The 25396-nt window shown below is 37.2% G+C and overlaps 1 long non-coding RNA gene across 1 annotated transcript; it reads left to right on the top strand.

The window, feature by feature from the left end:
* Nucleotides 1–5429: 5429 nt before the first annotated feature.
* On the top strand, nucleotides 5430–25396 carry LOC149787931 (uncharacterized). The gene is made up of 2 exons (XR_016424394.1): nucleotides 5430–5499; nucleotides 23266–25396. It is a non-coding gene; the product is annotated as an uncharacterized LOC149787931 (long non-coding RNA).

A 25396-nucleotide genomic window follows, 5' to 3' on the forward strand; every position in this document is an offset into this window, starting at 1 on the left:
TTGATTGGATGTGGTGGCCTGTGGCTGCATACAAAGAAATTCACTTGAAGCACAGATACATATGCTAATGATGATGGGGTGAATCTGAACTGCTACCCATTTAAAAAGAATGCAGAACAATAGGAATGTTTGCTATATTGATGCAGGTTTTCTTTCCATTTACATGTGTAAACTGTACAGGCATGGGCTACAACCATGGGCTACAACCATAGGCTGCATCCATGGATTCATCCCCCAGTTTACCTTGCCTACTTGCTTACATTTCACATCCCCACCATGATATTTCTGGATCAGCAATAGTCCAATAAATCAACCCCCCCAAATCTGTGTTTATACTGATGGATGATATGTGGGTCTGATGTCATCTGTTCATTAAAATGTGCAATTTGCAGCATGCTGATCTTACTGGAACACACCTGTCTACACTTTAGATACTTACCGATATTTGGTATCAGCAATATCTAGCACAAAATTCAAAATCGCCACATGATAGAGGGTTGTTCTATTCCATGTAGATTTACAAGTCACCAAACACATGATTTTCTCTGGAAATATAATGTACCAACATGTCAGACAATTCTGCTCATCAGGTAATTCTGCACAACAATACATCATTTCTGTAAACAGTGAAAATTTTGATTGAATATCCAGTTTGTGTCAAGAAAGAATGATTGTCCTTTTATTAAGGAAGTGATATTCATAAAGTATACAAAAATATCCCACATTTCTACCCTAATTGCATATGATAATGTGATTTGTAAATATCAACATGAAGACCCTGGACATAAAAAAGTTGTCGTTAAATTAAATGCTATGCAAATTTTGTTAATACGCAAATTAATTTCTGCAGTAGGAAAGCCTTATATACTGCCTACCATCCCAGTAAATGGCCCAACCCTCGAGGCAGTGTCTACCATCACAGTAAATGGCCCAACCCTTGAGGCAGTGTCTACCATCACAGTAAATGGCCCAACCCTTGAGGCAGTGTCTACCATCACAGTAAATAGCCCAACCCTTGAGGCAGTGGATAAGATCACAACATTGGCATCACATTGCAATGTACAATCCACATCAGTGATGAATGCAATGCCAGAATTGCTCAAGCAAGTGTGTCCTTTGGCAGACTACGTGCAAATGTGTGAGAGTGCAAAGGTCTCAGTCTACAAATAAAAGTTAAGGTCTACAAAGCCACTGTGTTGCTGACCTGCCGTATACTTGTATTTCCAATATTTATCAGTAGATATAAACAAACTTCAGACAATGTTTTAAACATTACTTTGATTTTTTAAACTCTTAATATGAAATGAATTCCTTGTTTTAAAGGTAAGACAAAGCACTGTTTCACCAGTTATACCATGAATCAGTGTTTCTCCAGTCACACAATGAATCAGTGTTTCTCCAGAATCATATAATGAATCAGTGTTTCTACAGTAATGCGTTGAATCAGTGTTTCATACAGTGAATCAGTGTTTCTGCAGAATTATACAGTAAATCAGTGTTTCTGCAAAGTTATACAATGAATCAGTGTTTCTCCCAAGTCATGCGATGAATCAGTGTTTCTCCAGTTATACAGTGAATCAGCATTTCTCCAGTCATACAATGAATCAGTATTTCTACAGTCATACAATGAATCAGTGTTTCTGCAGAGTTATACAATGAATCAGTGTTTCTCCAGTTATACAATGAATCTGCATTTCTCCAGTCATACAATGAATCAGTATTTCTACAGTCATACAATGAATCAGTGTTTCTGCAGAGTTATACAATGAATCAGTGTTTCTCCAGTTATACAATGAATCTTCATTTTTCCAGTCATACAGTGAATCAGTATTTCTACAGTCATACAATGAATCAGTATTTCTACAGTCATACAATGAATCAGTATTTCTACAGTCATACAATGAATCTGCATTTTTCCAGTCATACAATGAATCAGTGTTTCTACAGTCATACAATGAATCAGCATTTCTGCAGAGTTATACAATCAGTCAGTGTTTCTCCAGTCATACAAGGAAATGCAGATAGATATAAACCAATCTCTGATCAGTGTTTTAAACACTAACTAAAAAAATGCTTTACCCTTTATATGCATTGAATCCAGTGTTTTAATAGAAAGAGAAAGCAGCGTGTAACAGTAATATTCATGAATGATTTTAAATATGCTACTTATGTGCTAATTTGGTGTTTGGAATAAAAATGGGTTTAAATTGTGACATTTGAGTATAAAAAGGCAATACTAACTTGAGTTCTTCCTATTATTCTGTCATGTAATGAACTACACTAGTTAGGCACAAAGAATGCAGAGCATATTTCCAGTACCAGTGAAAACTGTATAGAATAAATTTTGGTAAATAGGCTTTGCTCCCCTGACCCCTTATAATGGCACTGCTCAGGACCCACAAACACAAAGGGGCCTGGGTGTCCCCCATTCACCCTGCCTATTTTCAGTCTTTTTCATCTTTGACCATTCTATTCCCTGATTTTTAAAGCTGAGTTAACTCCATTTAATTGGTTGTTGTTTCATTAAAGACAACCAGTTATGCTGGATACATATAAAAATCATGAAAACATATAAAAAAATTGTTAATCTGTGACATTTATTAATTATAAAATATGCATACCCATGTTTGTATTTATGATTCACCTCTAGTAAGTTTAAAAACTTTTGAGACTTGTCCTGTAACTTTCAAACTTTGTCAGTTTTATAGGTGTTCATGGTGCAGCAAACCAAACAAACTGACATCCTTTGTATTTAACAACTGACCATTGCAAATCATTCTTTATGCCATAGTCCACTTAGTTACAGAATACAACCTTTATAATGTGGCAGGAAGGATCTGAAAAAGGCTTTCCACTCCATGATTGTTGGGTTTCACTTCAAGTTTTCATAGTAAAACAATAACCATGTAAGCTATATAAATAAGTGCCTGAAGTTGTCAGGCATTAGTTTCATTGTACAGTCTTCAAAAAAGTTCAAAAGAAAGGTTTAAAACAATTACAAACTTTCTTGATCTTGTACATACAAGATTAGAATATTTCAATTCAACAGTGAAAACCTGGGTTCCTTAGCTTGGATTCTGGCCAAAGAAATAATCACACTTAAGGCGATATTCATAAACAATATATATGATGTTTTTGTTGAGAAAGCTGAAATGTCCTCTTGGCACACAGTTTAAAATAAATGTGGACTGGATGTGATGACATTTCTCTGAGCTAAATTCTAATTAAGGTTATACAGTGTAACCCTGCTATATCATGCTTCATTATAGTACTAATCTGGATATAACATAATTATGGTGTGGCTCTCAAAAATTTGTATATTTTTCCATTCATGAAAAAATAAATTTTCATCCTTCAAAGTATGCAAATTCATGTGTAAACAATTAATTAACATTTTGGGGGAAGAGATTCTGTATCAATTCAGATATAAAACAATTTAACAAAATAAAGAAGAGTTTGATTTAATAATTTTTCAAGAAGTAACGCATTCTTGATGAACAAAACAATTGTCTTATGATTCTATCTTCCTTGATAAGAAAAAATATTCAAAAGTTTCTATAATTTGTTAATATTCATTTCATTGGTAGTCAATCACTGCCCTTCTGTTACATCATATGCTCATCTATAAAGTATTACACATGTTCGCTACTAATCTTTGTATGAATTCTGTATGTGCATATTTTATTGTAGCAGTAGATTAATTGTCTAGTTTTTAATACCATTTGTTGTCTAAAGACATCTCTTCTTGTGAATGAGTGTGTGTGTGTGTGATTTGGATTTTTAACATAGCTTTAAAAAAATTTCAGTCACATTGCTACAATGTCTGCAGTGTGGCAGTTTATAGTGATGTTTAGCACTGGAGCATCATGCTGCAGACATGTAGCATGATGTCCAACCCATTCACATTATCCTGACACCAGGCTGACCATTCCTAACACTAACCTGTTAATGCTGAGCACCAAGCAAGGCAGCTGTTTGTACCATTTTTTTTATAAGTCTTTGGTATGACTTGGCCAGGGTTCTAACCCATGACCTCCTACTTCCGAGGTGGACACTCTAACCACTTAGGCCACCAGAGCAATCACTGTAAAAACTGTATACACAACTGTTGAAGGCCTCATGGAAGATAACAAACGTGTTCTTTAAATAAAGTCATCATTATCATTATTATTATTATTGTTATTATTATTATTATTATTATTATAATGAGGAAAGCTTGGGACTTTAACCCCATTCCATCAACAACAATAGGTAGTGTTGCTAAGGTTATGGGTGTTGTTTTGGGCCTGGTGACTTTCTAGACTGCATGCTAAAGTTAAAATTATGATATGGAATATTACAGGTATCATGGTATGTCCTATACACTCACCCACATCCGTATAGAATCATGTCTGGCTTACTGTTTGCATTGATGAAAAATTGAGGGGATTATTAACTGATGTCATGAACATGCATTAATGATCATGTTCAGTAAGAAGGAAACAAGAATGAAAGAGGTGTATTTTGTCAGACTAGGCCATGCTGGCATGACTGCTCTGTCATTCCTTCCTTCCTTCCTTCATTCCTTCATTTAGTCAGGCATTCACTCAAGTTAGTCAATCAGTTCATGTTATATTAGAATTTTCAAGCTTTATTTATTTTGTTTTTATTTTCTTTATTTATGTCTACATATTCTGAGAAATCTGTTTTGACCTCTCTGTATGTTTCATCAGGTGTATAGTACAAGTCACATGGGTCATGTATGCACATTTACTTATTTTAAATTAAATATAAATTGTTCTTTTAAAATTTAACACTATTTTTCTAAAACAAACATCTATTCAATCCTGATTATTGAATGCTCTGTACCCTAACTGCCACCATGTAACTTACAGATGAAAATTATTTATTGCTATGGACGTTTATAATGGTGGCCATGTACTAAATTTGAGTCAAAATAAGAGCATGTCGAGTGTAATTGTCACAATTGAGGGTAGTATGAACTTGTTTATCAATTTACATAGCTTTCATTGTGACATCACAGTGTGCGACATTCAATATGGATTGTACTGGATCACACCTTTTGGTTCATTACATCTAAAAATGTCTATGTATTTTAACATTGATTTTGCCATATGCACCTCTTGGGTATCTGAATAATGACCTTCCAAAGGAATATGGATGTATACAAATCCAAATGAAGTGAATACTTGCCACTTAACAGTATATATAATCAAATCCTAAAAAATGATACCCATCATTGAAATAGTTGGTGTTAAATGCCTTCCTGACCCATGTGACTTGTACTATATAACACAACTGCATATAACAATCGTTGAGTTACCTATGTATTTCCCCACTACAGTTTGTTTTCTGTATTGTGTGTTTTTCATGGTGTCTTTGAGCATTGTCATTCTGCACATGGACTAAAATAATCTTTTCTGTCTGCAGTGTCCCTTGGCTCCTACTGAACCTGAGCATAGTGATTGCCATTGGAGTCCAGAAATCCTAAGTTTGCAGGTATGACAGTACCATATGTTTTTCCATAGACATTAATGCTAATCTTTTGTGAAATAAGTACACTTTCTATTCTATCTCAGCATGCACATCACACACTGTCATAGAGAACAATGTTAGATTGTCAATTTTGCAATCACAGAACCAGGTACTCCACTGCATTCAAGAGAGATAACTCTTCTGGAAGTAAACAGGGGTAAGAGTTCATCACTCATAATCTTGCATGTTGCCAAGTGACTCATCTTTTTTTTAAAGCCTGACAGAAAACTACATAATTCACCAATCACAGCTAGTTTTGTGGTTTATTTCTAAATACAATGTTCCAACACATTAAGCTCCACCCACCTAGGGTTGTACAGTTGGTACCATTATACCTATAGCCAAACTCAATATTTTCAATAGTCTGTGATGTACCTTGGAAATGTTCAAGTAACAAGTACTTAATCTCGCTTGTCAAAAACAAATTTGTAGCACCAAGCTAAATCTGACAGTAATGTGTATGTAAATTTCATTGAACCACATTCAACTGCTGTTTCCATATTTGTACTTTACTTCCAAACTCCCTTTTAGGAAATTTTTTTATTGTTTGTTGGCTTTTTGTTCATATCAGCATTTATTGAACTTCACATTGGTGATATGGGATAAATCACATTATATCATATGATGTAATAACTAGGTCAAAGGTCAGTGTACTGATTAGTATGTACCTCTCCTACTCCAAAATGGAGAATTCATCTAAAATAAAGGCCTATAAATTGGTTTGGTAGACACAGAACATATCAGAGACATGTGGACATGACCCAATTTAATTATAAATTATAAGCTTTCATCACTTTACACTGACTGCAGATACATGACGTTACTAACCACCAGCCCAAAGTCACTCTATACATCCTCTTTGTAACAAAAATAGAAAATTTCCTCCTTTGTGTTAAGTGAATAAATATTTATTCAATAAGCCAATCAATCCCTAAAGACAGTGATCACAGTTTCTAAGTAGTTATGTTGGATTTGGAGTGAAATTCGGGGAATAAAATGCAGAAAAATGCCATAGAGAAACAACAAGCAAAGCTAGTCAAATGGAGTTAAACTCATTTAAAAAGCGTGCATTTAAAAGGGAGATGCAGCTTATGATCAGCAAAACAAAACAGACAAAAGCCACAATGAGAAAGTCTGATGACCTTGTCTTAGACAAAATATGTGAAGGTTATAGGTCAAAGGGCAGTCTGAAGGCAATTGTACTATAACATTCCTTAAAAGGACCAAAACTTCAGGTGGAATAGTGTGCATTCCCATCTGAAATAATATAGATGCATATATTCTGTATTTGTCCTGCACATGACATTAATAACAAAGATCTTAAATTAAAGTTAGGTTGAAAAATATGCAATCCACTGAAAAATCACAATATCAATTTTCAAACATTTTAAACTTTACCATAAAAAAAATTATTAAACCACCTGTTCTTATATTTGCATCATGACTGAGGGCTAATATAATATTTCCCACAAAATTTTGTCTTTATTGTCATAAACAAGCACTGAAAATGAAGTTTTGTTTTTGAAATGTCATATATGGTGTAAGGGAGATAACTAAATGATAGACATATGGTGTAATATTTTTATTTCTTCTAATATATTATCCATGAAATATAAATTATCCTAAAATGAAATTATTGATAAAGTGAGAACCTAAAATATAAGCTTCTGTATGAAGTGGAGACCTTAAGAGTATTTGAATTTTGTTCTGTGAGATGAGGATGCTGGAGCACAGCCTTCTATAAACATGCAACTAAAATCCCATGCTATTTTGGATTCTTACGATGGAATGCAAAGTTTGAAGAACAGTGTGTACTTGAATGGAAGGAATGGGCAATATGTGACTAATGTGGTTATCACTCAGAAATGTTTGACCATATATGGATATTCCAAAAGAACAGTTGGACAGAAATAAATAGAATTAATTGAAATTTAATAGAAGGAGTTATGAAAGTGTCAATAGGAAATGCTGTCCTAAAGAAACTGCTCTTGTCTAATGGTATTTCTGCTATTTCTACAACAGGGAAACATAAAAGAATGTACCTATTTAAATAAACTCCATGAAGACTTTCAATGTAATAACGTGCATAAAAAGGGACAATTATTGCAGGACAGTGAAAAGAATATTGGGAAGGAATACCATAAATTTAATAAATTACCGAAAATTGCTCATACCAGAATATCCTAACTGATACACAATGATCTAGAGCAACTGAACCACCTGCATTGATCAACCTTACAGTGTTTTCTATCTTGGTTATTGCATGCCTTATAAGAAAAAGATATCATCATCATCATCATCATCATCATCATCATCATCATCATCATCATCATCCCCTTAACCCAAGAGGTCATTGGGGCACCACAGATGGCTTTACACCAGTTCTCTCCATCTTTCCCTGTTCTATACTGTCCTTTGGGAATCTCCAAATCCCATGCCTGTCCACTCCTTTATGTTGTCTTCCCACCTTTTATTCTGTCTGCCTCTTCTTCTAAACCCTCGCACTCGCCTGGCAAGATTTGTTTTTGCCAGACACAATAAACTTAAGACATGACCGTATCACTTCCGTTTGTGCTTTTTTTACAGTGGTCAAGAGGTCTTTATAGGATCCATCGGCTCGTTGGATCATGTTGTTGACTTCTTTGTTGGTTATGTTGTATGAGATGCCCAAAATCTTGCGGTAGCATATCATTTTGAAGGTTTGAATCCTTCTTTGTACATCTGATGTGAGCGTCCATGTTTCACAAGCATACATAAAGATGGATATGAGAATCGAGCACATCAGCCTGATTTTAGAACCAAAAGCAATGTTGGTATCTTTCCATAATCATCTCAACCTTGTTATTGCTGCTGTTGTCTGGGCAATCATGTAAAGTGTTTTTTTCTGGTTAGGAGCCCTTGTCTGTGATAACTGATCCCCAAGTACTTGAAGCTTGTGACTCTGTCCAGCTTTTGTACACTAACCTTTATTTCTGCACTAATGCCATTGGTGTTGTTTGTCATCATTTTTATTATTTTGCACTAATCTCCATACTGTATGCTGTGGAGGTTATGTCGAGGCACTCAACCAAGTTAGCCAGTTCTTTTTCCTCTCCTGCTAAACCGTCAATATCATCTATGAAGCAAAGCCTGATGATTGTTCTTCCTCCGATGCTGACAGTGCCCTTGTGGTCATGCAAGGCATCCTTTATGATCCTCTCCAGGAAAATGTTGAAGAATGTAGGTGACAGTATACATTCCTGTCTGACTCCAACTGTTGTTCAAAACCAATCTCCTCTGCTGCCAATGATGAGGAAAACACTGATGACTTTGTTATAGAGGTGCTCAACACCCTGCACCAGGTTGTACTTCCTCATAGTTACCTATAAGACTGCATGCCATACCTTATCAAAGGACTTTTTGAAATCTATAAAAACATGGTATAGATTCTGCTGATGCTTAAAGTATTTCTTGCAAAGGAGTCTAAAATTGAAGATTTGTTCTGTGGTGCTCCTGCTCAGAAGCCTGCCTGCTCTTCAGCAATAATTTTCTCTGCTTGAGGCTTTAATCTGTTGAGAATTATCTTCAGCATGACTTTGCTAGGGTGACTGATCAGACTGATAGTTCTGCAGTTTTGATGTAGCTCTAGGTTTCATTTCTTGGTCAGCACAATGACCAAGGAATGAGTTCGTATGGTGGGCCATTCTCCAGTCTGCAATATCTTGTTGCAGATTGTTGTCAGGACTGTGACTATCTCTTCTCCTATTGATTGAATGAGCTTTGCTGGTATGTTGTCAACGCCAGCTGACTTTCATTTCTTTAGTGACCGAACTGCAATTTCTACTTCTTCATGAAAAATGGGGTTATCATCAATTTCTTCTGCCTGAGGTCAATTTAGTACTGCTAGATCTCCTTGGGTCTTATGAGTGTACAATTCTAAGCAGTATAAGCAGTATTCTTTCCATGGCTTGAGGATCTTTTGATCTTCTGTGGGGCATTTTCCTGATTTGTCTTGGATGATGGTCACAGTTTTCCCTTGCTTGTGGGTTGTGAGATCTTTCACCAGTTGATATGCCATTTTGCTATCATTTCTACTCAGACTGTCTTCGATTTTGCAGCATTGTCTTTTGCCCTTTTCATGCTTGTACTGATCATGTCATTTGTCTCTCTGTATTTTCTGGCGCCTTCATTATCTCTTTTTCCTTTTTCAGTTATCTTCTTTTGTCGCATAATTCAAGGACATCTGTTGCTACCCAAGGCTTCTTTGTTCGATGATATTTGCCAATGATCTTGCTAGCTGTGCGAGTCACATCTGTGTTTAATGTGGTTGTTAAGGATCAGTAGCATACTTGTCACCTCTGCCCTGGTGTGCAGCGGAAGGCGCGGTCATTGTTGACCGATCCGGTGTGGAAGAATTGTTAGTTGTCTTCATGTGGTGTGTCAACAGCATGTTACAGCCTGGTGAAGCCCATCCCTCTCCAGACTGGATGACCACGGTTGAAATCCACTGATATAGTGTGGCACGCCCTGGCCCTGAGCACAATGTCGTTGAGCTCATCTTGGAGCCATTCCGCCCTGGTCGTTGACTTCATCGAGGAAGACTTCCATCCAGTGATGATGTGCTATCATCACAATATTTAACCCATAGTTGGGACGCTCATGGGGGTGAGAGCGTCTTATTCAATCCCGTATGGATCCATGGGCCTCTACCACTGCCTATAAGAACAAGATAGTTACTTGTTAAACACAACTGAGCATCATTTGCAGGTAAATTAGTCAATATTAGACCAAATTCATCGATGATATGTATACATAAGATTTTGTTGTAAGCAACTTGTCTTCTAGGAAGCACCTGACTTCAATGACATGATCCAGTGCCTCTTTTAAACTTCCCACTCTCACATAGGGTGGATTAATCAATCTTCTTAATTTCATTACTTCCTCCTCTAGTATTCCTTCTATCAGGTCCTTGGCTACTTTGAGGCTCATCATATAGTTCAGGCTGCCTGGAAATCTCCCTTCCTTATTTAACGTTTCCACCAGGTATGTCCCATCCATTATCCAGAAATAGCTGTCTCTCAATTTATTGACTAAATCCGACACTGCTGTCATCTTCTTCTTTTTGTTATTCCGTAGAATGTCGCGAAAGACTTTATATCTGTCAAGCATGGACGTGAAGGAAAACATCCCTTACATTCACTACACATATTATCTACTATCCATACAGAGGTGAGGACTAAAAAACAAATAACCACAAATATACTATCCACACATGCGAAGAAGCAAAATCAAACCCAAAATCTACTCTCCACACACAGGAAGGAGCAACAAAAAAAAAACAAAACAAAATATACTATCCACACACGGGAAGGAGCAAATTAAAACACAAAATCTACTATCCACACACGCGGAGAAGCAAAATCAAACCCAAAATCTACTATCCACACACGGGAAGTAGCAATTTCAAATACAAATATACTATCCACACATGGGAAGAAGAAAAATCAAAACCTAATTATACTATCCACACAGAAGGAAAGTTAAACAACGACACACTCTACTATCCACACAAACATACGTGAGCGCTTACAAGCCCTAATAATCAACTATCCACACAAACGTACGCTGGCTCATACACAAATACACACACACACACACACACACACACACACACACACACACACACACACACACACACGCACACACACACAATCACATTAGTAAAGGAGTGAGTGTTTATATTCACACTACTCCACATTCACACAAATTGGCAACTTGAATAGTGTCTTTTTTCTAGAGCTTTGGTTATAACTCCAAATGCATCTGGATAATGGTTGCCTCTTCCGGGTCTGGCACCACAGACACATCTACGACTCCAATCCCCTTCCCAATTGATTCGCGTGGTTGGGAGCGCTGAGGAAGGATGAATGGCTTCACTATCCCAGTCTTCACTTTGAGGGATAGTGAAAACTTCCCTCTCTCTCCTTCTATGCCACACGCGTGGACGCTGTGGCCTCCTTATTTCTTCTTCCCAGTTTTCAGTGTGGCCAACCACTGGTCTTTGTATTGATGGAAGAGGCTGTGGCTGTGGTTGACGCTGTTGTGGTGCTTTTACTGTCTGCGGAGGTGCCCTCACCACACGTTTCACCTCACAACGTTGCCTCAGCATGAGATGTGGTAGGATTCCTCTTTTCGTTTCCTCTTCTTATTTCTTCTTCTTTTCCTTCTCCTCTTCCTCTTCTATCTTGGCTTTCTCTGATATTGCCTCCATAGCCAGCTCATCCAATAATCTCCTGGTATTCCAGACGCATCTGGAGTTCCATTAATTTAGTAATTCTGCGACTCATTTTTTCAATGTTGTTGAATCAATGATGGGTAGCCAGACTGACGAGCGTGTCCTTTAAATTGGACAATTTAAAATGTTTGACAAGCTACGGAACAAAGGGCTTATAGTCACATAATGTGATTATACACGCACTTCTACTATTTTTTCTAACTGACTAACATATAATTGACAATTGAATTATTATTTCTTTTCTAGAGTATTGGATAGCCCTGAAAAGAACTGTTTTTTTTTTTGTGGACGAGGAGCTATGGCAATCTTTTATGATGTAAGATCGCAGCCTCGTCTGGCGACAGGCTTTCCCACAGGATAGGGTCTGCTTCTTCGGAAAGAGAAGGAGAACTCTTTGGTGTCGACACGGCAGCCAACAAAACCTCTGTCAGGTTCCTGCTGCTGATGCTCTCTGTTCTCTCTGCTGTTTCTGAAGTCTGTACTTCTCCGTCCATTCTTCATTTTCCCTGTTAATTTCCTCTCTGAAGAGTTCTTCTATCAGGTCTTCAGTTACTTTCAACATTAGGGGCCCCGAGTGGCCGAGTGGTCTAAAGCGCTCTCCGTTACGGATCACTGCCATTTCACCTCTGTCTGCGTGGGTTCGAGTCTAGGATTCAGCCAATGTGGGTATGTGAGAAAGCTTGCCAGTAGCTTCTTGTGGGTCGGTGGTTCTTTCCGGTGTTTTCCCGGGTTCTTCCTCCACCATTAATACTGGATGCCATGCATAGCCTATCTTGTGCTGAGAAATGGCGTTAAACCCCACAACAACAACAACAACAACTTTCAACATTCTGACATTCTCTATCCCTTCAGGCTTCGCTATCAGGCTTTGCCTGACACGATGCAGATTGATGTAAGCTTCGTTCAACTTGGCAAATCTTAAGCACATCTTCAGAGAAGTATGAGTCAACAATGGATGATCAGACTGGAGACTATCCCGCTTATATGGTTCAAGCGCAGACGCGATCAAAAACATCCCTACACGGTTTAGAGTCGGAACACTCAAATAGTTTGATTTGAGGGATAGAGAGAAGTCAAAGATCATGGTTCATGATACAAATGGCAAACAAACGACAGATTGATTTTTTCAAAACACAACATTTTTTATCAAAATAACTAACAACCAACAATTAACAAATTATTAAATTAACAATTCAATCAATAACAAACATTCCCCCCAATAAACATCTATTTTAAACAAGGTTGACCACGTTGTGAACTGAAGTTAGACTTCCACTGTTGGAAGTCATTGGGCCATTGATGTACACAACGTTTGCTAGCTAAAGACGAAATATAACCATAATGGTCACAGACCCAGTTATCTACTTTCTCATCATTTCTAGAGGAGTGACGATCAAAATAAGTCACTAAATGTTCTAAAGAATATTCAAGACTGCATTGATGCAGAAATATACAAAATATTGTCCACACACCGTGGAATATATGCCTTGTAATTTCACATCATTGAATCGTGTTTTCTGAGCATTTCTTATCATAAAGCCAATTATATCGTCTTCCAAAGGGGCAATCCATAGGAATCGAAATACTCCACACATCTTTCTTTAGGAAAGTAGACGTCTACCCATTGGGTTCCTGGGACATGACCGTCGTCCGTGTTGATGACATAAGCTTGATGGTCTTGAGGTTTGCGATGAGGTAGTTCATCTTTAGTACATATGACAGGATTTCAAGAAGCAGTGCACGAACTGTGGTTCAAAAAGTTATAAAGTTCCCAGGTATCCATTTTTGTGTTGTTTTATCTTCAAAGGTAATGATAAGTGATCGATTCAAACCTTGACTTTTTCCCTGAAAATCTCTGACAAGTAAACGGCTATTAGCTCCGTCTTCGTACCCTGGGCCAAGAGAGTTTCCATGCGCCTGATCTCCAGAGTCGTTAACGGAGGACAGGAATGTTCACGCAGGCCTTTATACCACTGATGAAACACGGCTTTTCCGAGATGAGACTCCAAGCTTTGTCCAGATATTCGTCCAATTTTTCTTCTTGACTCAGCATCATACATTATCGTGTTGAATTTGATTGGGATGATAGTTTTGACACCCATAGTAATCTTTCTTGATCAATTCCGTAGTTGTTTCTGCCAAGTGTTTGGCAAAGCAGGTGACTAAATGCAGTTCTTGTTCTGGCCATCTGTACTTTATCACTATGTCCTTTTCGTCTTTGTCTTGGGGTTACTTCCACGGTCTCCTCACATTCCATGTCCAAAGATTCTACTCATTGTAAAGAGGGATATCAGTCTTCCATGGCTTCTAATAGTCTAGAAGGACTTCTCTCAAACTGTTGGTTTATATGATATTACCGAATTCTGCATACAGGATGACGTTCACCGTCTGGGGTAGAGCTTCTGTAAACTGAAGTTCCACACGCAGTTGACCAGATTGTATAGGGTGGAAATGTCCCTTGTCACTGCCTTGGTCTGGAGTGAAATCAAAAGCCCACAAAGTATAACTTCCTGTATAGTCATCGTACGAAATGCCGTGACTGGTGTTGGTCCCTAACTGTCCCGTGGCTTCATACAGGAACAAGTACGACCTCAAGTGTTTCTTCTGTGTAAAGTTAGGCTCGAAAGGTCTGGTACACAAGGTCTTGCCATATCGACTGACTTCAATTTTGGACACTCTGTAGTGCTTAAACTGGAATTGATTTTGATCGTCGGCTCCATTGAGTGCTGAATTGCTCACGATGCCAACGATTAAACGTTTGGGTAACTGTCCTTGGAACAGATGATCTTCGATCTTGGATCGGAGTCCAAAGGCAATGGTGAAAGTTTTCACTTCCACGCGTCGTATCGCATGCTTGGCGGTCGTTCTGCTCAAAGTGTGACTGATGTCGTTTCCCACTTTAGGAAAGACTTCCACAAGATGCACGTAGAGCATGGCTTCCTGGATGATGGTTTTGTATTCGTTAGCATGGGCCATCAAATGGAATGCGGTACTGCTACGATTCAGTCTCAGTCGGATATCCACAGCGTTCAGCAAATACTTCTCGTGAAACCACACGTCCAAATGCAAACGATCCTTCATTTCTAAACTTCGTCCTTGCAGGATTTTTTTATCTACGGTCGTTAAAGCCTACATTGTGACGATCGTCATCTGCTATCAGGGATGTGTCGTTAAACGTGTTCTCACCTGCTGTGTCAGCTTTCCATATCACGCAAGCATCCAGATGAGTGTTCTTGGTCTCTTTTCCGTACGTCAGAAGATTTTCCAGGTACGCTCGGTAAGGGTAAGTATTAATGCTGCTGCTGACCAGTTTGTTATTCAAGTACAAATCCACTTCACTGTACAAGGGATGCATGAAATTGGTGATGAGAGCTACCCAAGCATCGGTTCCTGGAGCAGTGTCGTCCGTTTTGATCACTTTGACTTTCAGGTACAAGTAACGGCTATTCAGATTGATGTAATCTTCGAGTTGCCCTTTGATTTCAAACTCGATGTGAGCTGAATCCGTCAAAGAGGAAGCAGGATGAAACTCGACCCATTGGGACTCTTGCATTGTCATCATGTTGGGTGGCATGTCAAACAGATCCAGTTCCGACTTGGAACAGGCACAAGACTATCGGTGCATCATTTTTTTTGTTTGTATGATTTAATAATCAAAAATGATAAGTCTCGAGCAGTTCTTTACTTTGTCTTTCTAGCTTTAGAAGTGTGAAGGTTTCAGAAGGGGTATTTTCTTCGTCGTCTCTTTCTGCCTTGTCCTTGCTGTGGCTTCAGGGAAGCGGGAATGCCTGACTCGGTAGCATTCAATGAGTTTATAGGAGTTTCTCGTCGGGCGTAAATGTCTTCGCCTGTTTGAAGCAAAAAAAATTTCCTGCTCTCAAGGAAGCTTGTTTAGGGTTTTGTTTGTTGATGATGACATTTTGGAGAAATTCTTTGCAGTGTGTCAATGCGGCATATTTCAAGGCATGCAATCCCGTGTCTCTATCGGTTGCAACACCTGAGTCACCGAACGAAAGGCCGACTTCAACATATCTCCTAAACCGTGTCCTCTCTGTCGAGCGACGCCTCTGTACACTGGATACACGACTTACAATTCGTTGGAGAATTGTTCTCGAAAATGGAGTTTCACCATGACTTTACCTTTGGAGAATGGAATATTTTGTCCCAGATCTCATTTTATAGTAATGTTAACAGTGTCGAAATACGACTTACTGACGGGTAAATAGTGAGGATGTACAAATTCACGGTGTACATGATACCTTCCTGGTCATTGGCTGTAATACTACCGACTTTGAAAATAATGACACGCAGTAACGGCACGGAGGTGTGTCCCACCACGTTATACTCTACCACATCGGAGTACACAACGATCCAATTGAGTCCTTCGTTCATTCTACCGGGTTTCCAAAAGCCCTGTAAAATCCATATTGATTGATCTTGGGACTAAATTTCTGTCTTACCATCTGTGGATGTCCACCCAAAATCTCAAACAAAAAACCATTAAACCTGAGGGACAATGTGTCGGTATCCTGAAATTTGATCATTAGGCGACAAGCCACTTTATGATACTCAATCGTAACACTTCTTTTGCCTCTGTTCGGGGCTTTTCCAAACGCTAAGACGAACCTGTCCGCAAGTGTGTCCACCAAATGTTCACCACTAAAATAATAAGCTGAAGGAATTTTCAACGTGTAGATACTGAAGGATGGACTACTTGATGACTTGATGTCCCATGAAAACCCGATTTTATTTATTTCTTCTTGCAATTAGGCATTCAGGATTTCGATCTGGAAAATATTTTGCCAACACTTCACTTTCCTTGGGGACAGCCACCGACGAGGACGTACCAAACAGGCGATCAGAAATGAGCACTTCGTTGTCAGAAACGAGCACTTCTTGGGGGGGGGGGGGAGGGTAAGGTGATGTGTAAAATATTTCCACATGCGTTCATTCAAAGTGCGTTGAAAATTTTCCACGATGCTGGCTTTGATTTCGGAATTCTCGGTGGTGAAAAAATGGATGTCACGTTTAATTAATTGTTTTTGGAAAGCTTTGTTTAGAAATTCGGTGCCTTTGTCAGTTTCCCATCGACGAGGGTGACGACCGCTTTGTTTCAACACCCGTTGGAGGGCTCGCACTAACTGCTCGATTTGGAAGTCAATGGCACGACCCAGGCAAATTTGGAAAAGACGTCGATGACACAAAATAAATATTTGTAACTACGATTGTAAGTGGCCAAATGAGACATCGGCTAAATCTGCTTGCCATTGATGATCGATGCCTTCCACTTGGGTGCGACTTCTGGAAAACTTTCGTCGAATGGGTTTGTGTAAAGTGTAGGTAGCTTGTTCTTGTAACAATCGTTGCACTTGAGGTAAACGGATCGTTGTAAATGTTCGCTAACACCTTCTCCATTTTTTGTTAATAAGTCACCCACTCTTTGCTGATACTACTTTGGACGGGGCGAACGGGTGGTTTGGAAACGGATTTACTTGTCTGATGGGCCACGGGAGTAGAAGTCGAAGCTAGTGGTGGAGATGATAATATAATGACTTTAGTCTTCTTTTCTTTTCTTCCATTCTAGTTTCCCTTCTTTCTTTTTCACTTCTGTCGAAGGATTAGTGGCCATCATCTTTTTAACCCAAGCTTTCATTTATTTTCGTTGGGGTGTGGGGGAAGGTGTCAACAAGGACGCTGCAATCTTACTAGGAATGGGAGCTGCTGACGTGTTTGAAAGACGCTGACTTTTTGTTTTAGTTTGAAAAATGCATCCACGTAGTTTGCGAAAATGCCTTTCTGAGTCTCGTCGCTTTTGTGGTATTTTTGTGTCTTGAGAAAGTGGTAAATGTCTGAGTACCGTGACCGTTTGACTTTCACTATTCTCTCTTAGACCTTGTTACTTCTCTGCTTCTTCTTCCTGCCGTTTCCTTCTTGCCTCTTTTTCCTGCTGTTGTTGTTGAAGGAGAAAAGCTTGTTCTGCTTCCTTCTGCTGCTGTACCCCAATACATCGTCTTCTTGGGTTCGATCATGACTGAAAACTGTGTCGCATGGATTGATTGTGCACAGACGCCAGCGCCACTGTATAAGGAATGTGACGTGAAAGACTGACTCCGTGTTGTGACTGAATTTTGTAACGCGTGTTTGGATTGGTGAATTAACTCGATCAGTTTCAATCCTCCCTTCCCCTATAAATGACCACAGTTCACCGCATTCCCTTCACCTGTTCTCGTCACAAGATGTGGACCAACGTAGAATCCTCTGCTCTCGTATCGTCAATGCTGTTCCGTACGGACTTACTCATGTATGTGAAATCATCATGGACAATTATCAGGATCACGGATACAAGCGTTTGGAAAAGAAGAATTTATGTAGAGAGACGATGCTGTTTGAAGAGGGTTCTGATTTACGGACCAGAAGTCAGACAACGTTTGAGGAAAAGAAGTCTTATGCGATGCCCTCTATGTTAACAGAATAATGTTCACATAAACCCAAATGTCCTTTTCAGGGCCACTCATATCCATCGAAAAGAATCGCTTTTTTGAGTTAAATTTTTTTTGGGTCTGTTATATATTGTATGTTGTCTATTGTATGTGTTATCTCTGTCTCAGTCCCGCCCAACGATATTCCCATGTTAAATTCCCCTTTGCCCCAAACATACCCAGGGCGTATTTCCTTCTTTGGTTTCCTTTGACCTATAAATCTTTGCACTAAACAAACCCAGTGTGGTTTTCTTTCTTTGTTTTCATATGCTCTATAGATCGTTGCCCGAAACGTACCCATGGTGTTTTTCCTTCTTTGTTCTCATTTGCCCTATAGTGTCCTACTTCACCTACTTTCGTGCCCTTTTGACAGTACCATTTTGAACTTGTTTTCTGATACAATTTTATTAGATAAAAACTTATGATTATCATATTTATTGATCAAATTGCTTGAAACTTTTCATCAGTATCTCAGACACATTTATTTTATCACATAATAATGCTTATTCTGTTTAGGTTAAAATTTCGTTGGTTTATATTTTAAAGATTAAATTAGTATAAAAAGTTTATTACTAAGGATTGACACATGAAATTTTCAAAGAGTTGTGTGTATTGACTGTAAAAATAGAACACTATAAATAAGTTTTATAAATTTAATTGAAAAAATTTACTAAATTGTTTTGGGTACAAAATGTTATTTACCCGCCCCCCTTCCCCCCCCACATATATAGAATCAGTTGAAGATGATACTCATTATTATTAGCAGTAACGTTTTCCTACACCATGTGCAAGTACAAATTGGGGATTTTTTCAGAACCTGTCAGAGAAAATATCTTCAATTTTTGTGCCAGCACATAATAGTAATTGTACACTATGTACAGGAACTGTAAGATCAAATAAGTTATGTGGTTTATAGGGACCCTGAGGCATACATAGTGTGTTACGAATGTGTGGTCGTAAACTAAGCAAAAGAAAGAAGCAAAACTTAACAATTTAATTATCAATGGTACGAAATGAAAATTCAAAAGGAACTTAGAGTATTATTAATTGAATCCAAAATAATCCTAAAAAGGTTCTGTTAAAGTCCAAAAGAATGAAGTGCTCCTTATACATTTTAGATCCCGAAATGCACTGGTCAGCCAGGAATGGCGACGTTGTTAAAATGGCGTTGTCCAGAACTCCTTTGTATAATTCAAAATAGTTCCAAAAGAATATTATAGTTTAATGAGCATTTTCTATTTCCTCTAAATAATAATAATAATAATAATAATAATAATAATAAAGACTTTATTTAGAGACGGTAACTCATTTAGTTACAGAACTAATCTATATTGAGGCCTTCTATATGTTATGTACAATATATACAGTATATACAACATGATGCGAAGACTCTGGCTTGACACTAAATAATTAAGTAATTTTAAAATTCAAAGTATCAAGCCTGGAACAGATGCACAGGCATCAGTGAAAACATAAATATATACAAAACATAAAATATCATCCCGCATTGAAAAATTCAGCTATGAAAAAGATGCAAAATTACAGAAAAGCAGGCGGTATTTTTTGTACTAGAACTGTTCAATTTTCTAAAGATAATCCAAACAGATGTTTTTCCCTCTCAAATAATTTCTAAATGCAACATAAAATATGACTGCAGGATTGATGTTACAACAAGGACTCAAAAAATAAGAATAAGAAAATTGTCCAGCGAATCGTATACGGGCAAAATGCAAACACTCTGCTACATACTTGAAAATCACATGGGAATTAAATTAATTCTTTTAAGATACCTCCTGCCTGAACTGTCCAATTAGAAACTGTCCGAAATTCATAAACATACTTACTAATAACTGTATTATCAGTAACTGTCAACAAATACGCAAACATCTATAGTCACTACAAGAAAGACAAGGTGCTTTCCCCCAACCCTTCCCCACAGCAAAACAACATAAACACCCCCACAAAAGACAACGAATAGGAAGTTTGTGGACTTTACAGTGATGAGTTAAATAATATTCCCATTAAATAACTGTGTACGTTAAAGTCTAAGCTTTGTTCATTCATGAAGGACAAAGATAAAAAGAAAGTAAGTAAAGAAGTAAAGAAATATGTAGTCAATTAATTTAAATGTTTAGACGTAACAAACGTTTCTAAATATTTAAGCTGAATAAAAATTATCCGGAAATAAAAATACGCAGAAAATACAATAATTGTATGCATAACATCAAAACCAGCTGAGCTGCAAAACGTATCCATCATGAAAAACGTTCATTTGCTTGACAATATGAACACTTGGTTTACTTTAATCTTCATTTGTTAATTTTGAATAGTTGTCCCTTTCAGTGTCTGTTGTACTACCCCCACCCACCCCAACAATCGGAAAAATGTGTTTGCGGTGATAAATGATTGAGCTGCACATTAGTCCCCATCTGTTTAGCCGTAATGAAATGGCGAGCGTAGAAGCTAAAGTCTTGGACGGACCACAGGGGCTCGTATCGTTGCTTAAAATTGACCTGTCATACATAAACTATATAATAACTTCACAGAAAGTTCCTGCAAGGACAACTGATCATTGCCTTGTAAAGAAAGAAAATAGTTAAACAGAAACTGCACATCCCACACAAATGAGTACTTTGGAAATGAAGGCTTTGCAATGAACACCCCTCTCATAAATCTCCTACGTTAAACATTTTGCTTCGAATGGATTGAGAAGTTAAGAATAGTTAATGAAGGAATTGCAGATCTAGTTGTATTTACAGAACTATACCCTAAAACTCTACGAATTCAGTTAAAACTCTATAACGACAGTCACATGTGGGCCAAGTGGTATAATCTTTTATTTGAAAATACCATCCACTTTTGGAGATGACTCCAATACTGTTTTTAAGTTGATGTTCTCCATGAATTGATGACGATAGATGTAGCCCTGCTCTGATAATCCTTGATTTTTTATTGCTCTCATAATAAGCGAAAAACACCCATCTTCAATTTGTGGAGGTTTGTCGTCGTTACGGATCGTGTGCAAGGTGCATAATCTCTTGTGGACGTGGCAGCAGAAAGCTAGGACCTTCTTTTTTTTTTTTTTTTTGCAGTACAGCTCCCAACAGACTGAGTGGTGGAAAGGAATAATAACAATTACAATTTCATTTTAAGGAAAAAGCATCAACTGCTATAGCTTCTGGGTCAAGTTTCTATGAAACACGATACCCATGCTAAATAAATCATGTTCCAACTCACCCCATTATACAATAATCAGATACAGATTGTGTATAAACTTGAATTTGTATTTGTAAAGCATATCTGTGTGTGATATATTTTGTGTGTAACTTGTATTCATTAAGACTAGTTATGTATTAACTAATGTATAGGGTGTAGATTGAGAATTAAACATTTCTAAAACGCTTTCATTTTTTTCTTTCACTGGCCGCTCCTAATTCAGGAGTTGATTTGTATTTTATAATTACTATTTCATCTTTTTCTCGGGATGTAATTTGATTCCAGCTAGCTACTCATAACTTCGTTAAATGTGCAAGGTACAAAGCAACACACACACACACACACACACATACACACACACACACACACACGCACACACACACGTTTTCGTTTAGTTATCTCTGTGTAATTAATCTTTTTCTGAATTTCTGAACCTCTGACAGGGTATTCACGTTTGAAGTTGTTTTGCTGTTAAACGCATCAGCTTTTGTGATGAGCGTTTTAATTTCTTGATGATTATGTTGAATTTGAACATTCGGCTCTGACTCGTACTGTTCCAGTTTAGATTATATAGTACTCTAGTATTCAGAATATTTTTTTTCCACGTCAGTTCCTTAAGAATGGGTTTGTTCAGTTGTTTGTAAATATTCTTGAATGTTAGGTATTTAATTTGATTTTACTAATACAGTTTGATTTACTTGTATAGACAATATTGAATTACTGTTTTATCGGGGCTTGAGCTTCTAAATATATGTTTCTGCTCTTCTAAATCTATTTTGCTGAGATAGTATTAGCCCCTTCAGTACCTCTCTGTTCAATAGTTATCACCGTTACTTTATATCTTAAAATTTTTTACTCTGCAAAATATTATACATTTTGAGAATTAACACGCATTTGTACAAACTGATTGGTAGCTGAATCGGTCAGTGTATTAGGATCACCTAGATCTACAAGAAGCTGTATTTAGGTGTAACTTAGTTTGATCGTTTCTAACAGCTTTCTCCTCCATTTCTGTCGAGCTCGCTGAAACACCTAAGTATGTTGGATGTGTCAGAGATATTCATGTTTTGACTTCGTTATTTATATAAAATAAAACAAAGGTTACAGGAGTGCTGATAAGTTCAGTCTTCTTTTGATGCTGATATTCAATCTGTTTCTGGTATTCTTTGTAGTTGTATTACAATATTTCTAATGAATTCTAAGATAATATATTTTATTACATGAACGATAAGACTGTGCTAAATTTGTTATGATGGTTTTCAACTCCGACATCTGGACTAATACACGTCAGTGTTACAATTTCCAGTTATTACCTCTGGGACTTTATTCGTGTACATGTTGGGGATGTAAAACCGTCAAGAATTGTTAAGTCAGCTTTGACATTTTTGAAATAAAAGATTATTTTTAGTTCATCCGAAAAATAATAATACCCCAAAACAAAATGTATCGTCTGTAATGAAATTGATATATTACCATTTCTAATGTCAAGTGAGTTGCCTTTATGGATGTCTTTCTCAGGAAGCAGTCTCCTGTTGTATATCTATCCACTTGCGCAGAACAAGATTTAACCAGTCAAGTGCTGAAGTTCGTCTTTTCAATATGTGTACTTAATTGTAACTGTTATAGACCTTCTGTTCACTGTAAATTTCTCCTTGATGGCACTTTCTTGCAACGCATCCACAATCTCTGTTTCCTTCATTTTCATCCCTTCATCCCAACATCTTGTTTCATTTCCAATAAATGATATATATTTTTCCCCAGAACAGATATGCACCGTCAGCTGAATCGGGCATGCGCTTTTCCGAAATGAAACACAGTGAGTATGAGATCAACGATTCAAGTGAGGGGCATAAGTCACGAACTGAACACTACCTACAGAGCCACATGCATCTCCAAGAAATTGAAAACGAGGAAAAATAACTGACTCCTTTTCACGAGGAAACTATGCCAAAATCCGCTCACGTGAAAGACGACGCGAGATCGAACATGACCACAATGACTAAAGTAAGAGTGGCACTGAATGAAGCAAAATATACTATTTAGGGTTTCCAGTGTGGATATGGTAAGCAAATAACTCAGTTTGATGGTTATTGTCAAAACGAAAATCTAAGTTTCAATCATGCCATAAACAAACTCTATATATTTTGTTTAAACAAAACTTTCAGTATTGGATGTAATTAGTTTTAAAAACCATGAGATTAAAGGATAAAAAATTAGACACAATATCAAACGTACCTCGGGTGGAATAGCTCTGCTTGTGAGAAAGTCAATTGAAAAACGCATAGAAGAATCTATCGAACAGATCTGAATACATATTTTTGTTTTATTTTTGCTTAAAGTTTCGAAAAAATATCTCAAAATCAAAGGTGATATCATATTCGGAATTGCTTATTTACCTACCGAGGATTCTGAATACACTTCAAAAAATGATTTTGATTGCACATGAGTTACTGATCAAACTTCAAGAAAATCAGCATGTCTTCTTGTTATGCCATTAGAACAGCTGGACTTCACACAAAGATCATTTGATTCAAGTATCTACCAATACTGACAACACTGATAATCTTCATCAAGTCCTGTATAATTACCTTAAAGATGTACAGTGTGTCAACAATAATGATATCACAATGGAAAGACATACCTGTGATACAAAGAGGCCTAATAACTATAGCAATCGAATGTTAGATCTTTGTAGAAATTGCAATATGTATATATCTAACTCAAGAATAGGATATTACAGAGGAATACGAAAAAGTAAAAGTAAAGGTGTAAATGTAATGGACTATTTATTTACCAGTTTAGAAGCTTTTAATTGAATCAAATAATTTTGTTTTGAAGATTTTTGTCCAATACTCTCTGATATTTATGATGTAGTAACTTTCACGGTACACACTAAGTGAAAATGTACTTATTTGAGTCAAAATGTGTCAAACACAGTTGTGAAGATCCGATAAGATGTATGTTCATAGCAAGCATTAGTAGAGACTCCGTGGAAGCTGTAATTAACAACCTCAATTACCTGATAGAAACTGAGAATATCGATACACAAACGGTAAATGAGATTTTTGACGAAATTTAAACACTTCTTTCAAATAGTGCTAATAAAACAATTGCAAATAGGATCACGAAACAAATATACCATAATAAAGTACATAGTAAACCATTTCTGGGAAAGAATAATAGCTAGCTAGCCTTAAATATCATACTGCTTAAAAATCACTCAGAAAACGTAAACCATTGTTGTTTACTTTTGTGATTTTTTTCTGAGGCTTTCGCCAGGATATGGAGAGTTGACTTATGGAGGAAACTTATTATCACTTGTCTAAATGGGAAAATACTCAAGGTGATAAAAAATTTGCATGTGGATGTAAAGTCTTGTATATTCCAAAATGGAAAAATCAGGGCTATTTACTTGTTATTAAGGAGTTAGACAAGACGGAACGTTTGTCCCGTATTATTTGTCCTGTAATTAAATGACAGTGAGAATCACTTTTTGAGCTCGAATTTTAATGGTATTACAGTTGATTTACTGGATGGATATATAATGAGTTATTGCTAACTATTTGTTTTACTCTATGCAGACGATACCTTTGTATTGTCAGACAACCCAAAAGATATGCAAAATAACCCTGACGTATTCTTTAATTACAGCCAAAATATAAACGTATCATTAACACAAGCAAAACGGAAATTATGATTTTTGGCAAACGTAGAAACATGAAAAATGTGAAGTTCAAATTAGGACATCTGGAACTTGAAATTGTCAGAAATTACAAGTATTTAGAGCTGACCCTATCGGAGAATGGTAGATATTTGTTAGGAATTGTAAGAACTTAATTAGTGAAGCCAGGAAACCTATGTATCTTCATAAGAAAAGAACATTAAATCTGAA

The sequence above is a fragment of the Sinohyriopsis cumingii genome, chromosome 11, assembly GCF_028554795.1.
Source record: "Sinohyriopsis cumingii isolate HCF-2022 chromosome 11, ASM2855479v2, whole genome shotgun sequence".
In the NCBI taxonomy this organism is placed as follows: domain Eukaryota; kingdom Metazoa; phylum Mollusca; class Bivalvia; order Unionida; family Unionidae; genus Sinohyriopsis; species Sinohyriopsis cumingii.